This window comes from Medicago sativa, chromosome 1 (assembly GCF_051527215.1).
Source record: "Medicago sativa cultivar Bolivia chromosome 1, Bolivia_mono, whole genome shotgun sequence".
Lineage (NCBI taxonomy): Eukaryota > Viridiplantae > Streptophyta > Magnoliopsida > Fabales > Fabaceae > Medicago > Medicago sativa.
The window spans coordinates 49,807,703-49,818,061 of NC_140749.1; the positions used below are offsets into that span (position 1 = coordinate 49,807,703).

Consider the following 10,359-nt stretch of genomic DNA (forward strand, 5'->3'; position numbering starts at 1 on the left):
GTGAAGTAAGTTACCGTTAGTGATATATTATACCGTTAAGTGAGTAGTAACATTTCTTGAGGTTAGAATAGAAATGGGTTAGGCCCATTAAGGTTTGTGAGATAAGCCCAATTGGATAGAGCATATATAAACTCTAGTTCTTGGTAAAGATGAGGTTTTACAAACATTTATCATTTCATTTCATTTGAGAAGAGAAGAGATAGAGGCTAGAGAGAAGAACAAGAACAAGGGTTAGAGGCAAGAGGGGATTCATCATCTAGGAGCTAAATTGAGGCTTGGGTTAGAGAATATTTGTGTTAGAGGTAAGAGGGTTAGAATTCAACCATAATTCATAACTTTTCATTTCTACCCATTTTATGAAATTGATGAATTGAATCTGATTGATGTAAATTCGTGCATGATTATTGTTGTTATGTTTGAGAACATGATTTGTATGATAATTGCATGTTAGTATGTGAATTAACATGTTCAAATGCATAGTTGTTGGTGCTTTGTGTTCTTGAGCAAATTTGATGAAAAATGAGGTTGTGATGTTGAATTGTGCATGAATTTATGTTCATTAGTTGTTATTGATGATTGTTGAACTGTTGGAATTGAATTGGTGTAACTGGAATCGTCGTTGATGGATTTGTGAGGAGATTTGTGGTTGTGTTGGTGTTTTGAGAAAATGGTATGATTTTGGTGGAATGAGCTATTTTGTTGTTTCTAATGCTTGAATCATGTTTGTTTAAGTGTATTGAACCTATTTTGACCCATAAACACTTTCTGGAACTTGATTTGGGAGTTGGGGACTTGAAAAATGGGATTTTGGGTGAAAATGGTGTGAAAACCCGTAACTACTGAAGAAATTCGCTAGAACTGCGCTAATAGCGAAACTGTCTGGAGTTATTGCGCTAATAGCTCAAATTGCGCTAATAGCGAAATTGCCCAGAAACAACTTTTTCTGTTTCGCGTTCTTGCGTCTTTTTCCATCGTTTCTGTTTTGATCTAGTCTTTGGTGTAAACATGAAAGTTGTAGATAATTGAGTTGGCTTTCTAATGTCGTTGGTTTGACATGAAAATGATTTTTGGTTTTTGAGTTTTGATGAAAATACTCCAAGGAGGTCTTAGGGAAAATTTTACGAAAATTCCGCATAACTATTTCTAAGTCGACCCAAACCTTATGGATTGTTTCCAAACTTCAAACTTGGGTTTTATGAGTTCAATTAAGGTGTTTAATACTATCTAATCTATGAGGTGATGGATCTAACTTGTTGTGGTTTGAAAATGGAAATTTTTGTGAAAAGTGATAAAGTGAGACGAACTTTGAATTCTTCATGAATTCATCGTATTTGGCCGATGAAATGCTTATGTAAACTCTACTGCACATATAAGTGACTTGTGAGAATACATGGCATAGGCAATTGAGCTTGTGGAATTGGTTTTGCATCATAACCTCTAGTATTTCTAAGTTTTGACTTTTGGAGACGAACTTGGTAGAAAATGACTTTAAGAGTTGATTGTCTTATGAACCCTTTATGAATAGATTAATATGATTATGAGATGATGTATGAATGGTTGTTGAGTGATGAATATGATGTTTGTGATCATATGTTGTATTTGTTCCTTTATTTGGATTGTAAGGAATTATGTGGAAATGCGGCAACTATATATTGATTTATGTGGAGATGATTGATGATGTATATATGTGACAACTAGATGTTGATTGAATTGTGGATGTTTTGATGATTGTATATATGTTAAGTGGTGGTGAATTGTTGTTGATTGCATATATACAGGTATTGGTGATGTTGAGGTGAATTGTTTGTGTGAACATATGCATTGTAGTCGAGTCATATGTTCATGCATACATGACTAATGGTGGTGGATTTTATATCCAATTGAGGTGAGTACGATGTTTTTGTTGCATCGAAGGTGACGACCTTGAGATGTTTGGTACCACATGCATCTAGATGAGTCTAGAGTCATTGCATAAACTGTTGGTGAATTGAATTGCATTGAGATGTGTTTGGTGATTGATTTGCTAATGGTAATTGTGGATTGAATTGTTAATTGTTAATTGTTGATTGACAAGGTTAAGTTGTGATATGTGTATGATACACTTGTTGAAATGAACTTGGAATGGTGGTAATGAATGATATGAATGTTGTAGATACTGTAACACCCTATTTCTAATAAGCGGTAAAACGCGCAAATATACAAACATATTCTAGAAATAGATGCTACGTCTTCGAATCAAACCACAATTCATACACGCATAAAGATCATGTTACACAACATAGCAGCGGAACATACATATAATTCATAAAACATCTCCAGATCTCAACAAAATACAATTGTATTCTCCAATTCTCAAATAACAAATAACATCTCAACTCCAAAATACATAGTCCAAAAATAAAAACCAACATGCAAGAAATACCCTAGATCAGAGCCCTAATCTAGACACTTGCATAAAAAGAGGAACTCCACTCCTCGGCATCATCAAGCAAACAAACTAAGCATCTTGCACTCCATCTATCCGTCCATACAGAAAGGTAGGTGGTAAACCACTGAGGGTTAGCATTACATCATCATAATCCACGAAAAACATTTATCATGAACATTGGAAATGAAAGAATATATTCAAGAAATAACAATCCATACATATATTCATATGTAATCACAACACATGCATATTATTCTTTATCATCATTCCAAGTTCATCTCCACAAGTGTATCATACATGTATCACATATACATAACCCTCCCTCCTAGAATACTAGCATCACATGATTATTATTATTATCCCCCATCACTTACATTTCAAGCTATCACAGCATAACAGACATATTCAATCTCTACTCAAGGCATCGACACAAGCTCATCATTTATCAATAACAATCAATGAAAGGATTACTCACCTCATTCTTCACTTAGCATGCTTAACTCAACAACTACAGTTCATCATTTCAAAATTAAAAGCAAGTACTCATCATCATCAAGGAAATCACCACATCATATGCATATACATATACAACTCTCACTTCATCATTATTATCAAATTAATTATCATCAAAGAGATTCACCAAGTGTATAAGCACAAACAAATAAGACATGCAAATAGAGCATAATTCAATTATTCACAACCATCAAAAAAATCCACCAATGTACATATACACCAATCCACACAATCACAACATTCACCAAATTTCACCAATGCACAAATTCACCAAGTCATATATTCAATTATGACACGACTCATCAACTAATCAAATGCATATGATGCTCTAGACTCTTCTCTAGATGCATGTGGTACGAAACTCCTCCAAGGTCGTCACCTTATGATGCAACAAAAACATCATTATCAACGGCTATAATCAACGGCAATATGGATACAAGTATCCGGTCAACGGCAATATGGATATAACATCCGACACGACATATGATGCATGAACATATGACTCAATCCACAATGCATATGTTCACCACGATTCAACGACTGTAATCAACGGCTATATGTATATACACGCATTCATCGCCAATCACATCAAAACTAGCATGTATAAACTCACCACCAACAATCAACGTCATTTAACATGTTCAACAAATAACATAACATAAACATGTTCATCACCATTCAATTAGTATATATGCATCGACAACAATTCACCACCACTTGACATATACATACATCATCAATCATCTCCACATAAATCAACATATAGTTGCCATATTTCCACATAATTCCTTACAATCCAAATAAAGGAACAAATACAACATATGATCACAAACATCATATTCATCACTCAACAACCATTCATACATCATCTCATAATCATATTAATCTATTCATAAAGGGTTCATAAGCAATTGGCTCTCAAAAATCATTTTATACCAAGTTCGTCTCCAAAACTCACAACATTGAAAATAGTTGAGCACCTAAGCCAAAACCAAGTAAACGAGTTCAATTGCCTATGCCATGTATCCTCACAAGTCACACATATGTGCAGTAGAGATTACATAAGCATTTCATCGGCCAAATACGATGAATTCATAAAAATCACAAAGTTCGTCTCAATTATCATTTTTCAAAGAATTTCCCAATTTCTAAGTAAAAACAAGTAGGTGCACTACATCACAGTTTAAATACCATTAAACACCTAAATTGAACTCATAAAACTCAAGTTTCGAAGATTGGAAACAATCCATAAGGTTTGGGTCGACTTAGAACTAGTTATGAGGGATTTTTCGTAAAACTTCACCAAGGCCACCTTGGAGTATTTTCATCATAACTCAAAAACCAAAAATCATTTTCAAGTCAAACCAAAGCCATTGGAAAGCTAACAAAATCATCTACAACTTTCATGTTTACACCGAAAGCTAATTCAAAACAGAAACGAGGGAAAAAGACACAAGAAAGCGAAACAGGGGATGCTGTCACTGTGCAGCTCGCCGTGGCGAGTAAGCTCACCGAAAGCACCTCCTGCTCGCCTCCAACTCGCCTCCCACTCGCTGTGGCGAGTTGGGACAGTCCTGTTACGAGAAAAACTCACTTTTTCACCCCAAAACCCCAATTTTGACTTCCCAAAGCTCAAATTTGATCCCAAAGTTTATTTAAACATTTCTAAACATGAAAAGACACTCAAAATCATGTAAAACTTGCATCAAAACATCCTTACAACAAAAATCATCATTTGACCCATTTTTCATCAAACTTCAAACAAAACAACACAAAGTCATATCAAACTCTCCAATTATGATTACCCAATGTTTTAATCATCAACAACAACATCTCTCAACAACAACAGCAGCTAAACATCATGAATTCATCAACAATTCATCACAATAACACTTCATATCATCATTTTTAGACAAAAATGCAAAGCATACATATAACCACAACCTAAGCATGTAATTTCATCATCAACAACTCAATTAACATTTAATTTACATACTCAAACATTGCATCAAAACATGAACACGAATTTACAATCAATTAGGTTCAATTCATCAATTTCATAAAATGGGTAAAAAGAAAAAGAGATGAATTATGGTTGAAACCTAACCCTCTTACCTCTAGCACCAAGATTCTCTAACCCAAGCTTCAATTTAGCTCCTAGATGATGAATCCCTCTTGCCTCTAACCGTTGCACTTGTTCTTCTCTCTAGCCTCTATCTCTTCTCTTCTCAAATGAAATGAAAATGTTGTAACCCTATCTCTTCTCACTAACATTAGTTTATAAAGGCTCATTTAATGGGCTTATCTCACAAACCTTAATGGGCCTAACCCATTTCTAATTCAACCTCAAAAATGTTACTACTCACTTACCGGTAAAATATAACACTAACGGTCACTTAACGGTAATTAAAATAATTACTACACCCTCTCTAGTAACTTGGTAAACTAATAACTTCCACTAAACACTAAAAAAAAAAATAACTTTATGCAAAATTACAAAATTGCCACTGCCCTCAAAATGACCAAAATGCCCCTAAGTCCAAAATGACTAAAATACCCTTCTAACACCAAATTCTACAATTCCCGACCAAAAATACACACAGAGGCAAATAATCACATAAGAGCACATATAACACACATAAATAAATAAATAAAATAAAACTAGCGAAAATCGGGCTGTTACAGATACTTGTGAGTATGTGTATAATGTATTAATCATCATGCTTGAATATATCTTTCATTCCAATGTTCTCACTATTTCTTTTTGGATTATGATGATGTAATGCTAACCCTCAGTGGTTTACCACCTACCTTTCTGTATGGACGGGTAGATGGTGTGCAGGATGCTTAGTTGTTTGCTTGATGATGCCGAGGAGCGGAGTTCCTCTTTATATGCAAGTGTCTAGATTAGGGCTCTGATCTAGGGTAGTTTTTGCATGTTGGTTTTTATTTTTGGACTATGTATTTTGGAGTTGAGTTGGTACTTGTTATTTGAGATTTGGAGAATACATTTGTATCATGTTGAGATTTGAAGATGTTTAAGAATTATATGTATGTTCCGTTGCTATGTTATGTAAACATGATCTTTATGCATGTATCAATTGTGGTTTATTCGAAGACGTAGCATCTATTTCTAGAATATGTTTGTATATTCGCGTGTTTTACCGCTTATTAGAAATAGGTGTTACAAGTTGGTATCAGAGCCGTGGTCAGTCTTGTCCAGACTAGTAAACTAGTGTTTGTTGATACTCCCTGTTAGTATGCGAATGGTAATGAGTTACCTTCGGTACTTGTTCTTGTGTTGTTGTGCTGTTGTTCTTATCTGTTGGTTGGTGTTAGAGAAGTGAGATGGCTGGCGGTAAAGATGATGCGGCGATTGCTCAGGCTTTAGCTTCAATGGCTCAGGTGTTGGCTCAGGCGAATGAGCAGGCGGCAGTTGGTCATCGTGATCCTGGTGAGGCTGAGGAGCGGAGGTTGGATCGTTTCTTGCGAAACAGTCCGCCGACATTCAAGTGTAGGTATGATCCGGATGGAGCTCAGAGTTGGGTGCAGGCTATGGAGAGGATCTTTCGTGCTATGGTGACGAGTGAGGACCAGAAGGTCAGGTTCGCTACTCATATGCTTGCTGAGGAGGCTGAGTAGGCTTGAGGCTGGTGGAGTTATGACTTGGGCTAGGTTCAAGACTGAGTTTTTGAGGAAGTATTTTCCTGAGGATTTGAGGACTAAGAAGGAAGTGGAATTCTTGAACTTGAAGCAAGAGAACCGTTCAGTGGCTGAGTATGCGGCAAAGTTTGAAGAGCTTTCGAGGTTTTGTCCGTACATCAATGCGGAGGATGCTATGGTTTCCAAGTTTGTGAAGTTTGAAAGCGATTTAAGGCCCGACATCTACCAGTACATGTGTATTCAGGAGATCCGTGATTTTGATACTTTGGTGCATAAGTGTCGTATGTTTGATGATGCTGGAAGGGCTAAGGTTAATCACTACAAGGCTCAGAATGAGAAGAAAGGAAAGGGGCATGGATTTGGGAAGCCGTACAACATGGACAAAGGCAAGAAGAGAGAATCTGGTGGAGGCTCTAAGGTGAATGTTGTTGAGGTGAGGTTCTACAAATGTGGCACATTGGGTCATTTTGCTAATGATTGCAAGACTGGTGAAAAGTGCTACAAGTGTGGAGAAGCAGGTCACAAGGCGTTTGAGTGCAAGAAGGAGATCACTTGCTACAATTGTGGTAAGAAGGGGCATATTAGTACTAAGTGTACCAAACCGAAGAAGGCAGCGGGCAAGGTGTTTGCATTGAATGCGGAGGAAGTGGAGCATCCGGATAATCTCATTCGAGGTATGTGTTTTATCAATAGTACTCCTTTGATTGCAATTATTGATACTGGTGCTACTCATTCTTTTATCGCGGCTAGTTGTGTTGAGCGTTTGGGTTTGGTTATGACTCCGTTGTCGCGAGGGATGGTTATCGACACCCCGGCTAGTGGTTCGGTGACTACTTCCTTTGTATGTGCTAAGTGTCCTGTTAGTTTTGGTAACATGGATTTTGAGTTGGATCTTGTGTGTCTTCCGTTGAAGCATATGGACGTGATTTTCGGTATGGATTGTATGTTGACTTTTGGTGTTAACATTAACTGTTTAACCAAGAGTATAACGCTTTCTAAGCCAGTAGCTGAGGAAGGTGGGAAGTTCTTGACCGCAGAGCAAGTGAAGAAGTCCTTGGATGGTCAAGCTAGTGTGTTTATGATGTTTGCTTCATTGAAGGAAAGTAGTGATAAAGGTGTTGGTGATTTGTCGGTAGTGCAAGAGTTTCCAGAAGTTTTTCCGGACGACATTACCGAATTACCGCCGGAGAGGGAAGTTGAGTTTGCAATTGATTTGGTACCAGGAACGAGTCCTATTTCGATTGCGCCTTATCGGATGTCTGCATCAGAGTTGTGTGAGTTGAAGAAGCAGTTGGAAGAGTTGCTCGAGAAGCAGTTTATTATGCCAAATGTTTCTCCATGGGGTGCTCCTGTGTTGTTGGTTAAGAAGAAAGATGGAAGCATGAGGTTGTGTGTGGATTATCGGCAGTTGAACAAGGCGACAATTAAGAATCGGTATCCGCTTCCGAGGATTGATGATTTGATGGATCAGTTGGTTGGTGCAGAAGTGTTCAACAAGAATGATTTGAGATCAGGATATCATCAGATTAGAGTAAAGGCAGAAGATATATCCAAAACTGCATTCAGAACGAGGTATGGACACTATGAGTATTCTGTGATGCCATTTGGAGTGTCTAATGCACCAGGTGTCTTCATGGAGTATATGAATAGAATATTTCATCCTTTTCTGGATCGTTTTGTGGTGGTGTTTATAGATGATATTTTGGTGTATTCTAAGTCGGAGGAAGTGCATGTCGAGCATTTGAGGAGTGTGTTGGGAGTGTTGAAGGAGAAGAGGTTGTTTGCTAAGTTGTCGAAGTGTGAGTTCTGGTTGCGAAAAGTGAGTTTCCTTGGTCATGTGATTTCTAAAGGTGGTATTGTCGTAGATCCGTCGAAGGTTGATGCAGTGTTGCAGTGGGAATCACCTAAGTCTGTTTTTGAAGTTAGAAGCTTTCTTGGCTTGGCAGGTTATTATCGGATGTTCATTGAGGGATTCTCTAAGTTGGCGTTGCCATTGACGCAGTTGACTCGGAAAGGACAAGCTTATGTTTGGGATGCTAAGTGTGAGAAGAGTTTCCAAGAGTTGAAGAAGAGGTTGACATCGGCTCCAGTGTTGATTTTGCCGAATCCGAAGGAATCGTTTGTTGTGTATTGTGATGCTTCTAAGATGGGTCTTGGTGGTGTGCTTATGCAGAATCGTCAGGTTGTGGCTTATGCTTCGAGGCAGTTGAAAGTGCATGAGAAGAATTATCCGACTCATGATTTGGAATTGGCAGCCGTTGTGTATGTGTTGAAGATTTGGAGGCATTATCTGTATGGTTCTAAGTTTGAAGTGTTCAGTGATCACAAGAGTTTGAAGTACTTGTTTGACTAGAAGGAGTTGAATATGAGGCAAAGAAGATGGTTGGAATATCTTAAGGATTTCAACTTTCAGTTAAGTTATCACCCCGGAAAGGCGAACGTTGTTGCTGATGCTTTGAGTAGGAAGTCGTTGCATATGTCTGCTTTGATGGTGAAAGAGTTGGAGTTGATCGAACAGTTTAGAGACTTGAGTTTGGTTAGTGAACTGACGCCAGATGGTGTGAGGTTGGGAATGTTGAAGCTGACGAGTAATATTTTGGAAGAGATCAAGAATGGTCAGAAGGAAGACTTGGAAGTTGTTGATCGTGTGGTGTTGGTTAAGCAAGGTAAGGGGGGAGACTTCAGATTAGATGAGCACGGTGTTTTGATGTTTCGTGATCGTGTTTGTGTACCAAGAGTTCTTGAGCTTAAGAGAAGGATTTTGGAAGAAGGTCACAGAAGTAGTTTGAGTATTCATCCAGGAGCGACTAAGATGTATCAGGATTTGAAGAGGTTGTTTTGGTGGCCTGGAATGAAGAAGGATATTGCAGATTTTGTATATGCTTGTTTGGTTTGTAAGAAGTCTAAGATTGAACATCAGAAGCCATTAGGTTTGATGCAACCGTTGTTTGTGCCAGAGTGGAAGTGGGATAGTATTTCTATGGACTTTGTTGGAGCGTTGCCAAAGACTGTTAAGGGTTTTGATTCTATTTGGGTGATTGTTGATCGGTTGACGAAGTCGGCACATTTTGTTCCTATTAAGACCGGTATGTCTATGGCGAAGTTGGCTGAGATCTACATTGAGCAGATTATTAGATTGCATGGTGTTCCTTCTAGTATTGTGTCGGATTGGGATCCGAGGTTTACTTCTAAGTTTTGGGAGAGTTTGCAAGTTGCTTTAGGAACTAAGTTGAGGTTGAGTTCTGCTTATCATCCCCAGACTGATGACGGAGAGGACTATTCAGAGTTTGGAAGATTTGTTGAGAGCTTGTGTGTTGGAGCAAGGTGTCAGTTGGATTGAATGTTTACCGTTGATTGAGTTTACTTACAACAACAGTTTTCATTCTAGTATCGGGATGGCACCATTTGAGGCTTTGTATGGTCGGAGGTGTAGAACTCCTTTGTGTTGGTATGAGTCAGGAGAGAGTGCTTTGTTAGGACCAGAAGTTGTGCAAGAAACTACGGAAAAGGTTAAGATGATTCAAGAGAAGATGAGAGCGTCTCAGAGTAGGAAGAAGAGTTATCATGATAAGAGGAGGAGGGACATTGAGTTTCAGGTTGGTGATCATGTGTTTTTGAGAGTGAATCTTGTAACTGGTGTTGGTCGTGCTTTGAAGTGTCGGAAGTTGACTCCTCATTTTGTTGGACCTTTTGAGATTGTTGAGAAGGTTGGGGTTGTAGCGTATCGGATTGCGTTACCGCCATCTTTGTCGAAT

General features: G+C 38.1%; 1 long non-coding RNA gene across 1 annotated transcript; it reads left to right on the forward strand.

The window, feature by feature from the left end:
• The first annotated feature begins 149 nt into the window (after positions 1–149).
• LOC146955082 (uncharacterized) lies at positions 150–6,080 on the forward strand. The gene is made up of 2 exons (XR_015007970.1): positions 150–302; positions 5,773–6,080. It is a non-coding gene; the product is annotated as an uncharacterized LOC146955082 (long non-coding RNA).
• The last annotated feature ends 4,279 nt before the right edge of the window (positions 6,081–10,359 follow it).